The following is a 21,582-nucleotide window of genomic DNA, read 5'->3' on the forward strand; positions in this document are numbered from 1 at the left end:
TGAACCGGATGGGGTCCCAGCGCCCCTGAGAGATCTGCTGTCTGCATAGTCCTCTTGGTTTTGCCCCTCATGTAATACACAGGTATCTTAAGTCTGTTTGGACGTCTATCACAAAATACCATAGACGGGGTAAACTGGAAACAACGGAAAAGTGTTTATCACACTTCTGGAGGCTAAGAAGTCCAAGATCAAGGCACCGGCCGACTTGGTGACTGGGGAGGGTTGTCTTCATGGTTCACACAGGACACCTTCTGTGTTCTCACACAGCAGAAACGGGAAGGCAGCTCTCTCAGTCTCTTCTATAAGGGCACTAATCCCACTCACAAGGGCTCTGCCTTCATGACCAGATCACCTCCCAAAGGTGACACCGTCTTAACACCATTACAGTAGGAGTTAGGTCCCAACAAATGAATTTCGGGGGGACACAAACATTCAGACCATAGCAATAGGCTGGGGGGGGGCTTCTGGGCACCCCATCACTCATGACAACAGCGTGTAGACAGTAATATGTGTTTTCACTGCCCTGGTGGGTCATCAGGCAGCAGGTAATGAGGTTCACCAGGTGCCAGGTAGGGTGCCACTATTGTTCAACAATCAGCCAACTTTACACGCCCCCATTCCTTACGCTATTTTAGCACCATCAGGCTTGGCCAAGAAACCCGTTGGAGCTACAATTTGCACTGCCTACAAAACAGACTCAGAATGATCTCAAAATCAAGCCCTGAGACCCGATTAGCTCAGCTGGATGTGATCTGGAATGAAGAAGCATCAGACACTGGGAGGCGTTTCTTGGACAGGCGCTGGGCTAGACAGCCCAGATCTGGCGGAAGCAGAGGAGAAGGGGCAGCTCCCGGGGTTTTCCCAGCCTCCCTGGGCGGGTGAGGGGTCCTGGCGTCCCGAACTGGAGATGCTGCCCGGAAGGCACTGTTTCAGCCACTCCTGCCTTAGCATCCACACGGGTCCCGCTGGAGTCCTTCCACACCAGCTTATCGTCTCGGTTCCACCATCCACCCACTCACTCATTTGGCAGATGTCACGGAGTATTCACCGTGCGCTGCTCACTGTTTTAACCGCGGAGGATAGAGCCTAGACCGACACGACAGTCCCTCCTCTCACAGAACTGATGTCTCTAGAGGAGTGTTCCCCCTAGTGAGAACCTTCTATTTCTAGAACATTCTTTCTTCTGATGAGTGACCAGCCTCACTGGAACTTCTCCATCCTCCAGGCTTGGTTCCTGAAGTGGCCCAAGGCTGCCTTCTCCCTCTAGTGGGTGAACAGGGTCACTGCTTCCTCTCTTGTCCGGGCCCCCTGGCCTGACCCTGAGCCCCGGGCATAACCTCGTTGTGGAGCCATCACAACCCCAGCCAGCCCCTCCCTCTTGGCCCAGGGGCCCTCCTGGGGACAGTGCGCAGGGCCCCCCGAGGGGGCTTAGCTGGGCAAAAGCAGCCCCTGCCGATGCTGCGGCTCCTGTGGATGGAGCACTGCCGTGGGAACAGAGTTGGAACTCATCCAAGAGGCGTCCCTTAGAAACACCTGTGTGGGGTGGAGGAAGGTTGAAGGAAGGTGGTGAATGGGGTTAGGAGAAATAGAGAGACGGGAAGGGGGGCAGCTGCTGGTGCCTCCGCCCTTCCTTCTGTCCCTTTCAGCCATCTTCCCGGCCAGGTGCACTGTGGCTTTCCACACGCAAGTCCAAAGGGTGTTGCTGTTTTCACTCAGTGTCTGGGTGCCAGCTGTTATGCTGGGCTCCAGGAATACGCGATACTGAACACCCTGGCCCCTGCCCTCCCAGAACCTGACCCCCTGAGGGAGCCAGAGCCCAGCAGATGTCTAGGAATGTGCTAGAGTATGTGCTAGACCGGGCAGAGTATGCACTTGGTACCAGGAGCACAGAGGAGGGGATAGTTTTTGTGACCTCAGGGTTTGGGGAAGGCTTTCCGGAGGAAGAAATGTGAGAGAATAGAAGCAAAGTAGGCAGGGTCCTTGGTATAGAAGAGCAGGAGGGAAAGTCACAGCTGGTGCGTGGCAGCTCCTAGCAGTTTGCTTTAGTGCTAGGCTGCTGTGCGTAGAAGGGCATGGGGCACGAGGCTTTGTTCTGCCGGGGACTTGGGGCTCCCACAGAAATTGGAGGTGCTGAGGAAGGGATGGGCTGGGGAGTAGTCTGCAGGACTTTTAGTCACAATCAGGCTTCTAAGGAATACTGAGACTTTGGGCAGATAAACACAACCCTTTGAGCCTCAGTTTCCTAATTTCATCCTTTCACCCTGTCACCTCCCTCCCTCCCTCCCACTTGATACTGGCCCATTTCTGGGAGCTGGACAAGATGGCTGGCTTTCACCTTGAATGTCCAGGGCAGGAAGGAAGACGGGTGGTGGAGGTGGATAGTGGGCCCACCCACTGCGGGTGTGTTCTGCAGCCTGTCATGTGGGTGTGTGGCACCCCACTCATTCCTTGGGTGGTCCAAGGCTGCCAGGGCTCTCTGGAGGGCATGAAGCTGAAGGTCATCTCTGCCTCTAGCTGGTCACAGAATGGATAATTAAACACAGCTCTCCAGCTGGAATGCGTCAGTCAGATTCTTAGGAAAATGGTCAAGTGGGCTCTGGGATCCTCACTTCTCTTTGAGGGACCCAGCAGGATGGTGGAGCTGGGACCATCTTGGAGGAGTCAGAGCCTGGGGCAAATCACCGAAAACATTAGACGCAAGTCACACCAGCTAACCTACGTGATTGCCTTAGATCGATTGCAGTGCTTAGGGGCCAGACTCTGTGGGACTTTGAGCAGGTTGCTTTACCTCTGTTGAGTCTCAGTTTTCTCTTCCAGAAAATGGGGATGTTAACAGGACTCACCACACAAGATCAAGCTGGTTCATGAGCTAAGCCATGCTGGATGCTTAGCACAGGGCTGCTCCAAGCAAAGGCAGCATAGACAACCCTGACCTTAAGCAGGAAGATGTGCCCTCTGCACACCAGCTGGAGGCAAACTGCAGAACACAGGGCCCGGGCTTGAGGACAGCCAGGGCACAGCACACAGCTCAAACCCGAGGGCAGTGAGAGGGAGAAATTACTCAGGCCACTGTGAGTGGAACGATATTTGACTGTGGTTGGATGCTCTGGGTATGAGTTTGGAGCAGGCTCCGGCCAGCCTCTCTGACCCACGTGAATGTGTAACCTCTGGAGACAATCAAGCTTTTATGGGTGGAGTGCGGATGTAAAGTTCTCCACTGAATATTCTATAAATGCTTTTTATTAGCCACCACTTTATAATGTGAGAGCCATTGAATTAGGTATCCATTAGCGTCTACTCTCTGGGGAAGCAAGGATGCCTTCCCGAGGCATCCTTGGATGCTCTGGGGCTGGTTCAGCTTGGCAAGGGAAATATCCAAGTGACAGGTGGTTCTGGACTCAGGCAGGCGGTCTGCTCATATTTCTTTGTGTGTGGGTGTGTGTGGTTGCCTTATCAATGACTAGAATCAGAGGGAAGGGGACAGGCTTCTGGGTGACTCTAGCAGTAGGCAGAAGGCTGGGCAGGGCCTCTGTGTACAGTTGTGCAGGCTGTGCACTGCCCAAGCATACATTTAAGAGAGCATTGTTTATGTCATAGAAACCATAGATTGCACTGGTCTAATATGACCATTCTGGGAAATGGAAGTGGAAGTGTCTCATTCTAATAAAAATCAGAAAATGGTGAGAGTTTAAAAATGCATAGAAATGAAGTGTCTGAGAAGGGGAACCTTTTGATTTGGTGCAGAGATGTCATATAGACTCCCAGCATCCCTGAGGCAGGGCGTATGGGCTGGGTCAGTCCGTGGTGGACAGGGGAAGGAGGGAGGCCTTGGGTCAACAAGGGCATGCTGGGCTTCTCCCTGGTATACTCTGGTATACCCAGCTGCACAAGGCTCTGCCTCCTGCCTCCCTTTGGATGATGCTGCCACAGTTTTCACCAGGTCATGGGTGCTTCCCTTACGGGGTCCTGCAGGTGGCTGGGGCAAGGCAAGAGGGGAGAGTGGTAGCAGTAATACCATGTCAGAGGTTGTGAAAATTGTTTTGGTGAGAGGTTGGCAGGGTGGTAGCAGGTTTGGGGGAAGAGGTGGCCTTTTTGTTGAGTGAATTCAGGGCTTGAGGCAAGAGACAAGAGATGGTGCCGACGGCAGTGCCTAAACAAAGATGGGAACGTGGGAAGACTGGGGACTCCTCCCAGGCTGGAGCCCGGCCACGTGACTCTTAGTTGAACCCAGCAGCTTTTTAAAGCTGGGACTGGTGAGAGAATGCCGTCATGATCATGTCGAAGGGTGCTGTGATTTCCAAATGGTTTTTGGTGGAATATCAATCCTGAGATACATTTGACTGAGAAATCAAACCAAGCCAGCCTTCAAAATATACTCAGGTTGAGCCGGTGGCAACATTGCACATGGCATGCTGTGCTCAGGCCCAGAATAGGTTGGTGCTGAGAAGTTCTGTCTAATGAGACCAGGCTTGCATCACTGCAGCCAGGATTTCCTAAATATGGCTGCAACATTTAAAAAGAATGAATACCTTTTAATTTTTCCAGGAGCTGGTATTCCTCTGTCATCTGAATACTGAATGGGGCCTGCCCAGGGGTCTCTCCCTGTGCCCAGAAGCCCTGTGGAGCTGCGTGGAGCAGATTGTAGCTGCACCCTCCCCCTGCCCCGCCACTGCCCTCCAACATCCCGAGGCTCAGAGGAGCTGGCAGCTGCTTGCCTCCAAGGCTTTCCAGAGCCATCTTCAGACAGCTCTCCCTCCAGCCAGTCTCCACTGAATAGTATTCTGTTGTATATATGTACCACATTCTTCCATAGATGGGCATGTAAGTTGCTTCTAAATCTTGGCTACTGTGAATAGTGCTACAGTAAACATGGGAGCGCCAATGTCTCTGACTATCATATGGCAGTTCTATTTTCATTTTTTTTTTTTTTTTTTGAGATGAAGTCACTCTTATTGTCCAGGCTGGAGTGCAATGGTGTGACCTCGGCTCACTGCAGCCTCCGCCTCCGGAGTTCAAGTGATTCTCACGCCTCAGCTTTGTGAGTAGCTGGGATTACAGGCGCCTGCCACCATGCCTGGCTAATTGTTGTATATTTAGTAGAGATGGGGTTTCACCATATTGGCTGGGCTGGTCTCAAACTCCTGACTTCAAGTGATCTGCCTGCCTCAGCCTCCCAAAGTGCTGGGATTACAGGCATGAGCCACCGTGCCTGGCAGTGCACATTTTTTGTTTCTGTTATTCTTGGAACACACGAGGAAATGTTGCCATGCTTTGCAATTTCAAAGCACCTTTACCTGCATTGTCTGATTTCATCCTCACAGTAACTCTATGGGAAGTCTTCAGGGAGCGCTATTCCCAAAGTTAGATAGAAACCTAGATTCCGAGGGATGAAGTGCCTTTTCCTAGGTCTTAGCCAGTGGCATGGCTCAGTCTTAAACCCAGGTCTCCTGGTCTTTTCACATATGTATGGTGGTCTGAGAGATGTCCAGGAGGCAGCTGGATGTGTGGATTTGGCTCACAAGGCAGAGGCCTAGGCTGCAGAGAGAGAGATAAGAGTCTCACCAGCAAATGTATCTTTTGCTTTTCTGATGAAAGGAGACATATGCAGCTGGAGCTGGCTTTGCCCATTTTCCCTCTCCTACCTTGAAGGCAGATGTGATGTCTGGGGCTGTGGCAGCCATCTTGTCACCAAGAACTGGCAAGTGATGCCAGAGGCCCATTCACCACAGATTGTGGTGTGGAGGCACGGGAGGCGCCAGCACTGCTGAGTGGTTGAAATCCCATGGGCGTCTGCTTCCCTCTGGACTGCCTGTGGTGAGGAAAACAGGCCCTGCTTTTCCAAGTCCCTATAGTCAGATTTTCTTTGCTTGATGCTTCCCTGGGGGATGTGACACCTAGAGGAGTAGCATGAAGGAGAAAGAGCGAGTACACTAAAGAATGCAGACAGTGCTGCAAGAGTAGGGAGCCTGGATCCTCAGCGACCCGGGATCAACCTTGCACCCGCTACCACCAGGCTGTGTGAGGTAAATGGGACCTGTCCTGGTGTGCTAAGCCACAGCTGGTCAGGTTTCTGTTACGGGTAGGCAAAATTATTCCTAATGGTTACACCTTTCTTCCTTGGGTAAGATGCTAAATTGATTTACGAAATAAATTATATAAATGGATAAACACACACACACACACACACACACACACACACCCCATACACAGAGACAGTGTCGAAACAGAGAGAGGCAGAGGCGAGGCTGGGGTGGAGAGGTAAAGGACAGTCTGGCTGGGACCAGCCTTCCTGGGCGGGCGTGGGGAAAGGCACAGCCTCGATGGAGTCTTGAGGGAGCAGCTCTGTCCTGGGGGCTCTGCCAGGTGCTGTAGGCACTGCGCCTTTTTGCCCCACGGCTCCCTGCTGCATGCTGAATGCTGTCGTGTCTGCTGCTGCTGTCCGGGCCTTGCTGTCACCCCACGCTGTCCTGTGTCATGTTCCCATCATGGCTGACTTGCCTCTGCATGCTTAGCTGTGTGGCAACTTGTAACAAAGCAGGAAAGCCCTCTCTTCCCTTTCTGGGCCGCCCTGTAATGGAGACCTGAGCTGAGCAGCTTGTGCACCAGTGGGGTGTCTCATTTTGGTTTCTCTTGGAGCTGTCCCTCTGTCCTGAACCAGATGCAGGTGCAGGAGGCTGGGCCGTGGGAGGACCAGAGAAGCAGCTGCAGTGCTGGGCGTCAGAAACCTTTCTGGCCACAACCCACACCCAAGATGCACTCCCACTTCCAAGATGGAGAGAAGGGTCAGTGTGGGAACACCTAACACAATGTCATTTTTTTCAAAGTTTGGGCCCCAGGCCTGCAGTTCTGTTCCCTCCTCCCGGGTGCAGATTCCAGATCTTGCCCACACTCCTCCTAGAAGTCAAGTGGCTACCTGTGCAGAACTCCTGCTGCTTAGGGGCTTATTTGTAGAGCGTGAATCCCAGAATAGAGATTTCCCTATGAAGGAACACAGATAATGGGAGAAGAAAAAGGATACCTCCTTATTGGGGCAGGTTTGCTTTGCCCAAAATAGCCCTGTAATCAACGTGCTTCTGAAGTGCCTTTTGAAGTGTAGGAACATTTGTAGTATTTTACATTGGCTTAATAATTTATTGATGTTTAATATTTCACAAGAGTAAGGCAGAAAACCTGATAAAATTTTCATATCTGCTATTATAAGCTAAATGGAATGTGAGGCGCTTCCGGATAGTGCTGAGTGGCTGAGGCGTGGGGTACACCCCCTGCCCCCTCCCATCACGGCAGGTCCAGGCAGCGAAAGTCGAACTCCTCCATCCATTAGTTACCCCAAACATCCCATGCACTCGGGAGAGTCAGAGGCCTGGGGATGTTGTGAAGTTTGGTTGAACAGCAAGACATGCCTAGGGTGTGATTTGATTAGGGCCAAACATCTCCCATGTCCCCCCGATTTTCCCTGCTGACCTGTTGTTGATGCCTGAAATGTCCATCATTAGAACAGATTGCACTGCTTGCAGGACCACCAACACACATGAAAAGCGTAGCTTATAAATAATAGTAATAGCAAATCTGTGTCACTGTTCTCATATAGAATTCATTAACTTCCCACAAGAATCCTATGAGGTAGGAGCTCTTGTTATCCCCATTTTACAGATGAGAAAACTGAGGCAGAGAGAAAAAGCTGATTTGCTTAGGATCATGCAGTAGCAATGAGCTGGAATTTGAATCCAGGCAGTCTCACTCCAGAGTCTGTGCTTTTACCCGTTACACTGTTTTTCTTCTCTAAGTACAAATCAAATCAACAGTTGAAAGTATCTTCTCCGGGCACAGAGCTCTGGGCCACACACTCCGGAGGAGATAAAAATGGAGACTTCTAGTCTGAGTGATGTGCTCAGTAGCACGGAAGTTCTCAGAGGGCACTCTGGTCCTCCCCTTGCTGAGTGACCCCGGGCAAGTTCCGCAATCATTTAGAGCCCAAATAATATCTGCCTCACAGGTTTACCATGAATATGAAAGAAGGATACATTAAAAAAATTACACTAGAGCTGGGTCAGCAAACTCTGGAGAATGGGCCAAATCCAGCCTGTGGACCACTCGTGTTCTTTTTTCCCTAAACAGTTTGTTGATATGCAAATCACACACCATGAAATTTACCCATTTAAGGTGAACAATTCAATCGTTTTTAGTGTGTTCACAGACATGTGCAACCATCGCCACAGTCAATTTCAGAACATTTTCATCACGTCGAAGCCCTTTAGCTACCATCCCTACCCCTTAATGTCTTCTCATTCTGCCCCTCTTCACCAAGTAACTACAGATGTGCTGTCTGTCATTATAGACCTCCCTGTTCTGGACATTCCATTTGAATGAGTGGAATCATGTAATACTGGGGTTTTTTTTTTATAACTGACTTCTTGTTTTTAGCATACCACTTTCTAGGTTTTCTCCATGCTGTAGCATGTGTCAGTATCTCATTCCTTCTTATGACCAAATAATATCCCATTGTATGGATAGACGACGTTTTTTCACCCATTCCTCAGTTGATAGACACTTGGATTGCTTCTGCTTTTTGGCTTTTAGGATGCCTACTGCTTTTGTAAACATGATTTTATTATGATACAGTCCTGCTCAGGCCTGCGATTAAGGTGAGACAAGCAAGGTGCCCAGGGTTTAACAAATTAAGGAGCACTCAACTCTCTGGGTCCTGCAAGTTCACAGCCAGCTCTGGCCACACCTATTTGTTTACCTATAGCCTGTCACTGCTTTTGCCCTAGAGTGGCAGAGTTGAATAGTGTGACAGAGATGTCTGGCCCACAAAGCCTAAAATATTTACTAGCAGGCCCTTCACAGATAACATTTGTTCACCTTGGTTCTTGAGCAACAGGTCAACCTAAGGTCCCTTACTCTCAAGTTTGAGGTAGAAGACAAAAACAAGGACTTAAAGGGTCATCCAAGACTTAGCATAATATCAGCCTGGGTATCAGTCTTGTCCTTGGCTGTGTCTGGGTGGGCCATTGAAAATGATGAAGTCGTTTTAGGCTTGAAAATACCACTGCCAGGATGAAAGTGTTTCTTTCAGAGCCATAATATTCTAAAGCTCCCTCCCAGAGCGTGCATACTTTAAACACAGAACAATACGGCTTCCCACTCAATATAAACTACTCTTTCCCCAAATGTCCTATGTAATCAAAATCTGAGTGCTCAAGATTGGATTAAAAACCCCTAATGCCTGCAAAACTGTTTGCCATCCATTCAAGTAGGGGTGTTTTATTTGTGTTGTCAGAGTCGTGAGGAGTGACAACTCTCCTTGTCAAGAGTGTATTTTTCTAAAGATCACTCTGGAAACCTGCCCTCACCCCCTCTGCCCTCCACCTTGCCATTATCCTGCTTCCTTGGGCTGGAAGATGTAGTACAAAGAACACTGATGTTGGAATCCACTTCCTTTGGTAGTAATTCTGACTCTGCTGCAAAATAGCAAAGTAGCTGTGACACTGGGCAAGTCACTTAACCTCCTCTATTAAATAGCGGACATGATGTCTCCCTCACTCGGGTGTCATAGAATGAAGTGTCAGATAAAACAAGGACTGTGGCGATTCCTCAAGGATCTAGAACTAGAAATACCATTTGACCCAGCAATCCCATTACTGGGTATATACCCAAAGGATTATAAATCATGCTGCTATAAAGACACATACACACATATGTTTATTGTGGCACTATTCACAATAGCAAAGACTTGGAATCAACCCAAATGTCCATCAGTGACGGACCAGATTAAGAAAATGTGGCACATACACACCATGGAATACTATGCAGCCATAAAAAAGGATGAGTTCGTGTCCTTTGTAGGGACATGGATGCAGCTGGAAACCATCATTCTCAGCAAACTATCACAAGAACAGAAAACCAAACACCACATGTTCTCACTCATAGGTGGGAACTAAGCAATGAGATCACTTGGACGCAGGAAAGGGAACATCACATACCGGTTCCTATTGTGGGGAGGGGGAAGCGGGGAGGGATAGCATTAGGAGATATATGTAATGTAAATGATGAGTTAGTGGGTGCAGCACACCAACATGGCACGTGTATACATATGTAACAAACCTGCATGTTTTGCACATGTACCCTAGAACTTAAAGTATAATAAAAAAAAAAAGAAAAAAAAGAAAAACAAGGACTGTGCATCAGTACAATGTCATTGTCTGTTGCTGACTGAAAATTGTGCGCTAAATGATGAAGAAAACGAAGGATGGCTTTATATTCATCTCTGCTCAATGCCCCTTCACTTCTGTTGGACAGAATCACCACCTCAAGATCATCTCTAGGGACCCTCCTGGTATTTCTTCTTTCCTATACCCTCCTTTCACAATCAAAGAATGTTCTAGAAAATACCCAAGCCACCAAATTCATACCAAGGTGTAATGACTGATAAAACTTTCCCATATTAAAAGCCTCAGAGGTGTTTGCCTTATGTCAAGAAGCTTTATGCTTAAAAAAAAAATCTCATTTTGGAATGTACAAAATGTAAGAAAAAGAGAGTGATAGTATGGGATTTGGGGGCAAGGCTTCCCTGGGTCTCAGGAGACAGACTTTCTTTGTGTCTGTTGAATCACACCATGTGGACATTGTCTGTTCTGCACAGACAAATGGCTGGGCTTGCACATACGCCTTAGGAACTAGGCAAAAATGAACTGAAAATGGGAGAACTTCTAAAATTGTCCTGTGACCCATTACCTTGCTTTTTTCAGAGTCTATTCTGGTTCCTTTAATCTTTGGGTACTTCATTTACCTGAGTACTTGTAGTGGACATTTGCTGTTTTGTTGCCTACACAAGGCCCTTCCTACTTGGGAGTATTTCTGAGTCCTACTAAGGAAGCTGTGTTAGGTAGCCGTTAAGGTTGCACCAATGCCAGCCTTCCAGTGTTCACATTCCTGTGTAATCCCTTCTCCTTGGATGTAGGCTGGATTTAGTGAAGTTCTTCTAATGAATAGAGTCCAGCAGACATAATGTCATCTCTGAGATTAGACTATAAAAACATGGTGACTTCCCTCTTGGGCGGTCTCTCTCCCTCTCTGAGATCTCTTGGTTGAGAGATTCAAGTTGGCATCTTGTGAGCCACCCTCTGTGCCCATGTGGTGAGGGATCAAGACCTGCCAACAACCGTGTATGTGAGTTTGGGAGCAGATCCACCCCATCTGTTACTCCAGTTGACCTTTCAGTTGAAATGGCAGCCATGACGGACAGTTGACTATTGTAACCTTATGAGAGACTTCACCCTGTGGAAAGGGGCACAGTAAGAGGAGGATCACAGCAGTCTCCCCTACAGTATAGAGCCTAGCACAATAAACCTGGTTACCAAGGTCTAAGAGTGGTTCTGAATGTGCCCCTCAAGAGGGCCTAGACATTGCTTTTCTTTCTTTCTTTTTTTTTTTTTTGGAGATATAGTCTTGCTGTGTCACCCAGGTTGGAGTGCAGTGGCACAATCTCGGCTTACTGCAATCTCCACCTTCCGGGTTCAAGTGATTCTCCTTTCTCAGCCTCCCGAGTAGCTGGGATTATGGGCACGTGCCTCCATGCCCGGCTAATTTTTGTATTTTTAGTAGAGATGGGGTTTCACTATGTTGGCCAGGCTGGTCTCAAACTCCTGACCTCAAGCGGTCTGCTCGCCTCGCTCTTCTTTAAGGCATTAAGAGAGACATCTATAACGAGAGGAAGGATCAGCACCTTTGAGAAGTATGGAACTGGGATTGCTCTGTATGCCGGTAGGAACACATTGTAGTTGGAAGAGGCTCCCTGGTTTCAATCTGGGTGAGACAGTTCTGGAATAATGGAGGCTGAAGAGCCACACTGAAGAGAATCAAGATGGTTACCAATTTATGGCTAGCGTGCAGTTAGAGCAGTAATCAGAATGTTCTGACTCACATGGATCTTTGGGGGCTGGTTAATTTTAGAGACTCTAGAATTGAAATAGGTAGGCAGCCCACTAACATTCTACTTGATCTATAAAATAAACAAAAGAAATATCCCCTATAGATCTAGTGATCAAGTCATGGTCCTTCCCTAATACCTAAACCTAAGTCAGCTGCCAGACCCAGATCTCTTTGGATCAAAGGAAAGACAGGCTCCCTTGAGGAAGGATCCTGCAATGTCATCACAAATACATACTGTGAGTCCTTCTCAAATCTTTTGCACAAGGACTGTGTCTATTTACTAAAGTAACCAGGTATCGGGGACAGGGAAAAAGCAAGTCCTTTTGGAGATTACTGAACACTAATTTTGAAATAGGTCTAATTTCTCTAGGGACAGAATGTCATGCTAGTCTAGTGGTTTTACTGAGAGCTTACAGGAGTCAGGTTGTGGATTTCAGCCTGAGCCTGCTTTATAATAAGCTACATCCTGAGCTTATTTCTTCCTTTTGTGAGTTTAAAGTTAAAATACACACACACACACACACATATATACATATATATACACACACACACATATATATACACTCAGCAGTTGCTAGAATCCCCGTGTTGTCTTTGTGATCCACGTAGTCAAGGATATTATGGGAGAAAGGGTAAAATAAAGTTCTTTTTAAAAGAGTTACGTGTCCACGTGTGTAGGGAAGCTTAGGGATAAGCAATACCTTATTTGGATGGCTTTTCCCTGCTCTGACTGCTGTAACAGAAGGACTATGACTTGATCACTAGATCTATAGGGAATATTTGTTTTGCTTATTTTATAGATCAAGTAGAATATTCGTGGGCTGCCTACCTATTTCAATTCTAGAGTCTTTAAAATTAACCAGCCCCCAAAGATTCATGTGAGTCAGAACATTCTGATTACTGCTCTAACTACACGCTAGCCATAATTTGGTAACTATCTTGATTCTCTTTAGTGTGTAGCTCTTCGCTACTAAATGATAATCCAAAGCAATACTATATTCCAGGGGAATTTCAAAGATTAGTGCCACCATAAAAATCTTGATTTCTATCAAGTTTGACTGGTGCAGAATGTAAATATGACTTAAAACAAAGACCAAATTATTTTAAACTTAATAGTGTAACTATAATTGTGTCTCGAAGGATAATCTAGCATTATTTCCCTATTTTAAGGCTATCTAATTGGCAACCCTAATTCTCCTTTGCCGTGTAACCTAACGTATTTACGGATTCTGGGAATTAGGACGCATTGGCCTATTATCCTGCCTCGCATACATGGAAATACCAGGAAGCCCTCTCATGGCCATTGTAGTTTATCCCATACACCTTCTTGCCCTCATTGGGTAGAGCAGCATTGATTTCTCTTAAGAATATCAATCACACCAGCTAACATTCTAGCTTCCAATTTTTCCTGTTTGAGGCATGTGAAACAAGAAAGGTTCAGGTAGCAGCCTCTGTTACAATTCAGTGGAACAACTGTTGTATCTTCTGGTAGATCATCCCTCCCTTCAATACTAAAACTTCAAAACTGGCGTATTCCAGACTCATGGGGATGGAAATCTGTATTCTAGACCACTGGACCCTGGAAACTGTATTGAGATGATACACCCAAGTATTTTCATGGTGTTTATCTCTGACCCTTTGTGTGTTATAGAATCATCTAGTATGGCTGCAACCTTCTGATTTCCATATTCCATAAGCCTGGTGTCATTAGTATTGTGGGTGAGTATAGCATTCTGTAGGATGATGGTGATATAGGAAATACTCCTGTGGTGTAAGTATGGCACAGAGCTGACGCTAAAAAATATTCCCAAAGAAAGACAGTAAAAGTGTGTTGTTGTCCTTATCAGATGAAGCAAACTGCTTTGGGTTTAAAAGTTTGTTTTGATTTTCTGCTTATTGAAATAGAGGAAAAGGCATTCTTCAGGTCAATAGCTGCATGGTAGGTGCCAGGGACTATGCAAGGGAACATGTATTGAGTGATGCAGATAGCTACTCTATTCTTTCATGTCTTTTAATGTATACGTTCATATATTTTAATGACTTTCCTTTCATTGTTGTCTGTAGTGTTGACAGTGGTTGTTTTATGATTTGTTACCTAGGATACAGAATATCAAGATAGAGTGGCAACAATGAAAAGAAATTCATTGAAATATATTAAGTGGAATGGACATGGTCTAGAAATCTGAGAAAGCTGATGTAATGTGGGTGCCTCACCTTGAGGAGATTGAGAGCACTTTCAGCATGTTAATGGATAGTTGTCTTATGTTAGAAACACTTTTAGAAAGTTCCCAATATGGGAAGACTAGTGTGAGAAAATGCTGGGGAGCTGAAGAGATGGACTGCAAAAGACAGTCCATTATTTTTGGCTGGCTAGTTTCCAAATAACCCACTTCAGAAAATGAAGGAGGATGGTTATCACCTACCCTGGCTTCTTGGAAGCTAGGGTGCAGGCTTGTGACCCAGCCTAAGTCAATCGGATGTTTCTGCCTAGGACTTTGAAACGCGAGTGACAGAGTTGCACAGGACATGTAGAGATTCCTTCCTATGGCTGAGATAGACAGCAGTCTAGTGACAATGGTGGCACTGATGGTATGTGTTTCAGTCTGCTCTGACTGCTATAACAAAATGCCAGAGCCCAGGTGGCTTATAAACAACAGAAATTTATTTCTCAAGGTTCTGGAGGCTGGGAAGCCCAAGATCAAGGTACCAACAGATTTGGTGTCTGGTGGGGGCTCTTTTCCTTGTTCATAGATGGTGCTTTCTAACTGTGTTCTCATGTGGCGGAAGACACAAGGCAGCTCTCCAGGCTCTTTCATAAGGGCATTAATCCCATTCACGAGGGCCTGTAATCACCCTGCAAAGGCCCCATCTCCTCATATCATCACTTTGGGGATTAGGTTTTAGCATAAGAATTTTAGGGAGACACAAACATTCAGACCATGGCTGTGGTGCTAAGAAGACTGTTCTCACAGTGTGATCTTCTCAACACCTTATTTTCCTTAGCTTTTTTCTCTCTACTGAACCTCATTCCCAGATAATTTCAATTGAATCTGTGAGCCAGCCAACGCACTGCAAATCAATTTCTTTTCTGCTTAAGTTAGCTGGAGCTGTTTGCCTCCCAGAACACTGATTGTTAGGGTATTCAATACTGTTCAACCCTTGTGTGTGTGTGTGTGTGTGTGTGTGTATGTGTGTGAGACTGTGTAAATTTCAATCAGAGTATTGGAGAATTAGCAACGGAGACTTTCTTAAATGGAGAAAGAAACAAGTTCATTCACCTGTAGACATTATCCTGCAAAAGCCTGTGGCAGAACTTTTTGGTGGAATGCATGGGCCAGCTCATACCTGGGCTAACCCTTAACTCAAACTAAGATGTGGGAGAATTTTGTTTGAAATGGTTTCTATTTTTATGCCCTGTCCCCCATCCCCTCGCTCGGCATTTATAGAGAATGGGGGCTGGGGGAATTGTATGGGCATAGAAGCTACGAGGAAAATAGATTGACTGATTAAGAAGAGGAAAGATATTGAATAGTGTTTCATTTATGTATTCAACAGACACTTACTGACTTAGTTCCTAGACCCCAGCCTGGCAGTCAGTGACTGTCCCATAGCATGGATCTAGGGGCAGGAGACTCAAGGTAAGATATTTATCAATGACCTCACTTTACCACCTGATCCAAATCTAAGTGTGGAGGTTCAGAAACCACAGAAATGAGTGCAGTAGTATGCACGTGGATTTAGGATAGTGTTTTTAAGGAGTTAAATGTCCACGTGTGCAGGGAAGCTTAGGGATAAGCAATACCTTATTTGGAATGACTTTTCAGGCCTAGTGAAAGCCAGATCAAAACCAAAGCAAAAATTTAAAACACCTCATGACTCCCAACCAAATACAGAAAAAAGTTTCTTCTCTCAAAACAACTTGTGTTTGGAGTAATGGATTCTTTTTTCTTGTGCTTGTCAAACTGAGAGGTGACAATGTGTTAGCAGCCCTCACTCTCAGCACCTCCTCATTGTCACTGTCACCACTGTAAGCAGCAACCCTTTTGAGGGGATTCTCCTCATCTCCGTTTCGCACCAATTCTGGGATGAGCTGCTGCCTTTCAGCTAAGTCTCCCTTCTTCTCAAAGACAGCAAAACCAGCGTCTGCTGCAGCAGATTCTCTCCTTTCTTCTTCCCTCAAGGAATTGACAGGCTGAAAGCTATTTTTAAAGTTTTCTTTCTGCTTATTCAAACTCTTAGCCCAGCGTTCCATGTCTTTGGCGATCTGCTGGGCTGTTTAACTCTTGGGTTTCTCCTTCTTCTCCTTCCCTCTTTTGCAGGAGGCAGGCCCGTCTGCTGGTGGGAGTTAGACTCTGCAGCTGGCACGTAGGTCTCTTTCTCCTCATCCCAGTAAAGGTACTGCTGGGTTAAGGAATTATAGTAGTACCCAATGGGAGCCGTAATGCCTTGGCACTTTGGTCCCAAGCCAGAGCCTTCCGGCCAGCCCATGGCCTGCAGCATCTTGTTGCCAATGTTACTGTGGTCAATGCCATCTTTGGTGGGTTGCTCGTAATTCACAGTGCCAGCATCAAACTGCTTCTTGAGCTTGGGCTCTGGAGGTTCTGGAATGCCGTACTTCTCCCGTCTTTCTGCTTTCGGTCTCGGTATTTCATCTCTCTCTCCCTTAGCTCCAAGGCTTCCAGCTCCTGCTCGCTCAGCTTGGATTGTCGGTAGATATCCATGTTTTGCTTGTGAAGGTCTGAGAGTTGCTGGTGCCTAACTAGGGCATCTTTGTTCGGGAACTGGTGCCGGCAGAGCAGACAGGCCATCTTCCTTCAGTCAGCTAGCTTCTCTTCCTCACTATCAAGTTTTTCCACCAACTCCTCCTCAACTGGGCAGAAACACCAAGAACTAGCACTCTGTGACTCTGTGTCTAGTGCAAGTATTGTAAACCTACCAATCAGCACTCTGTCAAGTCAGACCAATCAGCTCTCTGTAAAATGGACCAATTAACAGGATGTGGGTGGGGCCAGATAAGGGAATAAAAGCAGGCTGCCCGAGCCAGCAGTAGCAACTCCCTTGGGTTCCCATCCGCACTGTGGAAGCCTTGTTCTTTCGCTCTTTGCAATCAATCTTGCTGCTGCTCACTCTTTGGGTCCACGCTGCCTTTATGGGCTGTAACACTCACTGCGAGGGTCTGCAGCTTCACTCCTGAAGCCAGCGAGACCACGAACCCACCGGGAAGAACGAACAACTCCAGACGTGCTGCCTTTAAGAACTGTGACACTCACCACAAAGGTCTGCAGCTTCACTCCTGACAGCCAGACCACAAACCCACCAGAAGGAAGAAGCTCCAGACACATCTGAACGTCTGAAGGAACAAACTCCGGACACCCCTCTTTAAGAACTGTAACACTCGCTGCAAGAGTCCGTGGCTTCATTCTTGAAGTCAGTGAGACCAAGAACCTACCAATTCCCCACACAAAATGACCTCACGTGACTTAATCAGGGTGGCTGCAGTGTGGGAACGCTTGGCTGTAGTGGGAGTAGCTTGCGTGCATTTCTGTCCTCCCTCCTTCCCCATAAAGTGCCCTTTATTCTCATTCATGCCCCTACTTCCCACAGCCATGTCTGTGACAGCACCACCACAGGCCTGAGCTCTGCCTACGCCTCTCCTCTCAGTCGAGTGGTGCTAACTGCTGTACAAACCATCCCAAATCTCATCTGCACAGTTCATCCCATGCAGGCAGTTATCTTCCAAGGGGTGACTCAGGGACCCAAGCTGCTCCATCTCATGGAGTTGCCATCTTGTGCTGCAAAAGATTTAGCTGGAGTCACCCAGGGAAAGGGCGTGGAGAATCCTGCACCTAATGCTTTACCAGGTCAGCCTGGAACACCCACCACTGTCACCCACATTCCACTGCAAAATGTTGAATTCCAAATGCAGGGGAATCTGGGAAGTGCAGTCCCTGGTGGGCTCCCCAGCAGCAACCTGACTGTGGAGTGGGAGCATGGTCCTTTCTGGGCTGTGATCATCTCTACTATACTATGTAATACCAAACCTTTTCCCCAACAACAAGCTTTTGACTCATCCCCATGGAATAAGAAACTGGAGAAACCAGTTCACCCTCTGCCACTAATATTTGATGACATTTTATGTCATGATCACTTCCAGAATATTTAGATTTAAAAAGAGGAAAAAGAAGGTAGTCTGCCTGAAGATAACTCAAGGCTGTGGCTTTCCAATGGTGGGGGGAGTAGTTTGGTGGGGGAGGGGAATTCCTGCTATCTTCAGATAATTTGCAGAGGACACCCATTCACCTATATGTTAGGGAGATTCAGCTTCGAGTCTCAAAGCTGATCGTATTAGAGAGGGGACAGAATAGATGCTTTTTGGAGATTTCCAACCAAATTCCAGCCCTGCTGTGCCTTTATTGGCTCTGTAAGTCTAGGAGCAGAGCGGTGGTGCTCGGCTGGCAAACAGCTTGAGGAGTGGTGTGGCCCAGCTCTGTTTTAGTTGGGAGTGAGAGTAGAGTGAGATTGATGGGCGTCTCATTCATTTTCCAATGCTAATAAGTTCCCTGACTCACTCACTGGGGCCAGACATGCATCTCCTGCCTGGCAGTGAAAATGTCAATAACCACTCTCTTTTTACTCTGCTTCTTTCCAACCTGCGGATGGGCTTTCATTAAATCCTCAACCCGTGCTTTTTTGGTTAAATCAAATGTACAGCCACTGGAGGAGTAGGATGTCAGCTATATTTACCTTGTCTTCAGCCAAGTATCCTGGACCAGTTTTTTCAACAACTTACATATCAGTTTCTAGTTAAAGCCAAGGGCAGGTCCTAAGCTTGAGACCAGGAGAAGCTGCTTCACCTTCTGTGTGGGACTCAGGCACTCTAAGAATAGGAGGGGAATGGTGACATTGTGGTGAGGTGGCTGACCTTGGAGTGAGGGAGGGTGACATCAGCAGGAGAGTGGGTGACATTTGTGAAAAGATGGGTGGCAACTGGGAGAGGCTGGAATTGCTGACTCTTTGGTCAGTTTAAAGCCAACCATGTCTAAATGTCTGTCACCCTCTAAGAACACAGCTGATAGACTAATTTACGTTCGAACATCCAAGATTAATGATAGCTAACATTTGCTGATTGCTTACTACATATTGGTCACTGTGCTAACCAACTTCCACATCACCCCATCTAACACTTCCAACAAACCAGGGAGGAAAGAGGATGATGATTGTCCTCATTTCTCAGCTGAGGAATTGGACTCAAGAAGAAGATAGGTGATCCTCCCAAGGTCACAGAACCAGTTACATGGCAGAGCCAGGATTTGAATCTCCAAACCTGGCTTGAGAGCCTGGCCCATAACTGCTGGCCTACACCTGGTGGTTCCAAGAGCTCCTAATGTCATTGCTCCTGAATTGGTGACATTCTAAAAGAGCCCAGAATTGGGCCAAAGAAATAAAACCATAATGGTAGCCCTGTGATGGGGAGATGAGGGAGAAGTTCTTAACCAAGAGGTTTTTATAAAGCCATCTTTCCAATCACACCATGCTTTCAGTGGAACGTGCTGCCTGTGGAGAAGCCCAGCCCAGGGCCACATCTCAGGGGAAGATGCCATCCTCAGGTGTTATCTTCAGTGGTGGTGTTGGAGGAGAGATCAGTTATGAGCTGCTCATGAGCAGAAGTAGAAGAAACTAAGAGGAACCCAATCATTACTCTTTATTCTCTGAATTCACGTTTTCCCCATGACAGAGTTGGTGCATTTTCATTCTTTTAAAAATTTAGTATTTGGTTAAATTCTTCAATTTGGGCTTACATGGGATGTCCTTTCAAATGGGAATTGCCACCAGGTGGCCCTTCCTGGAAGAGCTTTCACAGCTCCCCACGGACAGAGACGTGTTGGGGTGAAGTCCCCCTGGGGATTCTTGAGCTGTGGGCCCACTCCTCCTCCCAACCGCCCCAGCAGCCTCCTGGGGGATTCCCTTCAGTCTGGGGTGGAATGACAAAGGCAGGGAAGAAAGGCAGCATCTGTGGGTCAGAGGAGTCCCCAGGCATAGACCAGACTGAGGTTCTGGAGTGGGGGATGTGGAACAGGGCTTGCACCTGCTGGTGTTGGAGCTGGTGTTAGGGGAACGAGGGGGGAAGTTCAGGACACAGGAGCTGTCCTTGTAGCTACCGCTACTGCCATTCTCTGCCATCTGTGCAGTCCTGGACTGAGGTGAGGAGCCAGCCTTGGGACAGGTGGTCAGGGGCTTGTTTGGAGCTCTGCATGTGTTTGGGCACGAGGACAGGGGTCCTCAGTTCCCGGGTCATGGGCCAGTATCGGTCTGTGGCCTGTTAGGACCCCGGCCACACAGCAGGAGGTGAGTGGTGGGCAAGCGAGCATTGCCACTTGAGCTCTGCCTCCTGTCGGATCAGTGTTGACATTAGATTCTCATAGAAGCATAAACCCTATTGTGAACTGTGCATGTGAGGGGTCTAGGTTGCTCACTCCTTATGAGAGTCTAATGATAAATGTCATGCTGTAATGTGTTTAAATCAACCCCAAACCATCCCCCACCACCCCCCAGTCCATGGAAAAATAATCTTTTGTTGAGCCAGTCCCTTGTGCCAAAAAGTCTAGGGACTGCTGCACAACATCAGGCCAAGTGGCATGGTGGGACTGGGCTTGCCCACCTGTGCACCCTGGCATCGGGCTGAGTCTGTGTGGAGGAAGGAGTGCCATCTTCTGATGACTGTTAAGACACTGTCTGCTCACTGCTGTGTGTCCCCAGGGCCGTATTGACCAAAGGAGGGCCTTTTTTCTAATTCACACAAAGGCTCTACTTGGGCTAGCTGTGTTCCTGAGTTTGGGCATTCCCGACTGCAGTGTGTTTGAAAGGGGATCCCAAGAAGTGATTGAGGATAAGCAAAGAGAGTTTCCATGGTTTCTGTTGTCCCCTAGATGGAGTGGCCAGTCTTGAAGAGTGAAGAAGCTGCATGTGGCAGTGAAGAATGGGAAGTACTTCTTGTGACATGGAGAAGTGTGAGCTGTAGGTGTATCAGCCTGCTCAGGCTGCATAACAGAATACAGCAGACTCAGGGGCTTAAACAATAGACACTTATTCTATCACAGTTCTGGAGGCTGGAAGTCCAAGATCGAGGAGCCCACAGGGTTGGTTCTGGGTGAGGCCTCCCATCCTGCCCTGCAGAAAGAAGGCTGCCTTCTCACAAGGCCTTTCCTCTGTGCACATGCACTTCTAGTAGCTCTTCCTTTTCTTACGAAGACACACATTCTGTTGGATCAGTGCCTCATCCTCACAACCTTATTTAGCCTTAATTACCTCCTTAAAGACCCTATCTTCAAATATAGTCACATTTGGGGGTGGGAGTGGGGACATAATTTAGTGCATAAGAGCAGGAAATGCCTACAATTCTGCAATTGGTGTTTTAGTATCAATTTATGTGTGTGTGTGAGTGTGTGTGTGTGTGTGAGAGAGAGAGAGAGAGAGAGACATCCCAATTGAATCACAATCTTCTGAAGCAAGGCCTTTGTTTAAAACGTCATTTCTTTTGGGCCAGGCTCAGGGGCTCACGCCTGTAATCCCAGCACTTTGGGAAGTCAAGGCAGGCAGATCACAAGGTCAAGAGATGGAGACCAGCCTGGCCAACATGGTGAACCCAGTCTC

The 21,582-nt window shown here is 47.4% G+C and overlaps 1 long non-coding RNA gene across 1 annotated transcript; it reads left to right on the plus strand.

Moving 5' to 3' along the window:
• The first annotated feature begins 429 nt into the window (after window positions 1-429).
• Window positions 430-21,344, plus strand: LOC117095144. Its single transcript, XR_004441832.1, has 4 exons — window positions 430-1,266; window positions 15,487-15,569; window positions 16,251-16,296; window positions 20,859-21,344. It is a non-coding gene; the product is annotated as an uncharacterized LOC117095144 (long non-coding RNA).
• Window positions 21,345-21,582: the final 238 nt, after the last annotated feature.

The sequence above is a fragment of the Trachypithecus francoisi genome, unplaced genomic scaffold, assembly GCF_009764315.1.
Source record: "Trachypithecus francoisi isolate TF-2019V2 unplaced genomic scaffold, Tfra_2.0 Lachesis_group13, whole genome shotgun sequence".
NCBI lineage: Eukaryota > Metazoa > Chordata > Mammalia > Primates > Cercopithecidae > Trachypithecus > Trachypithecus francoisi.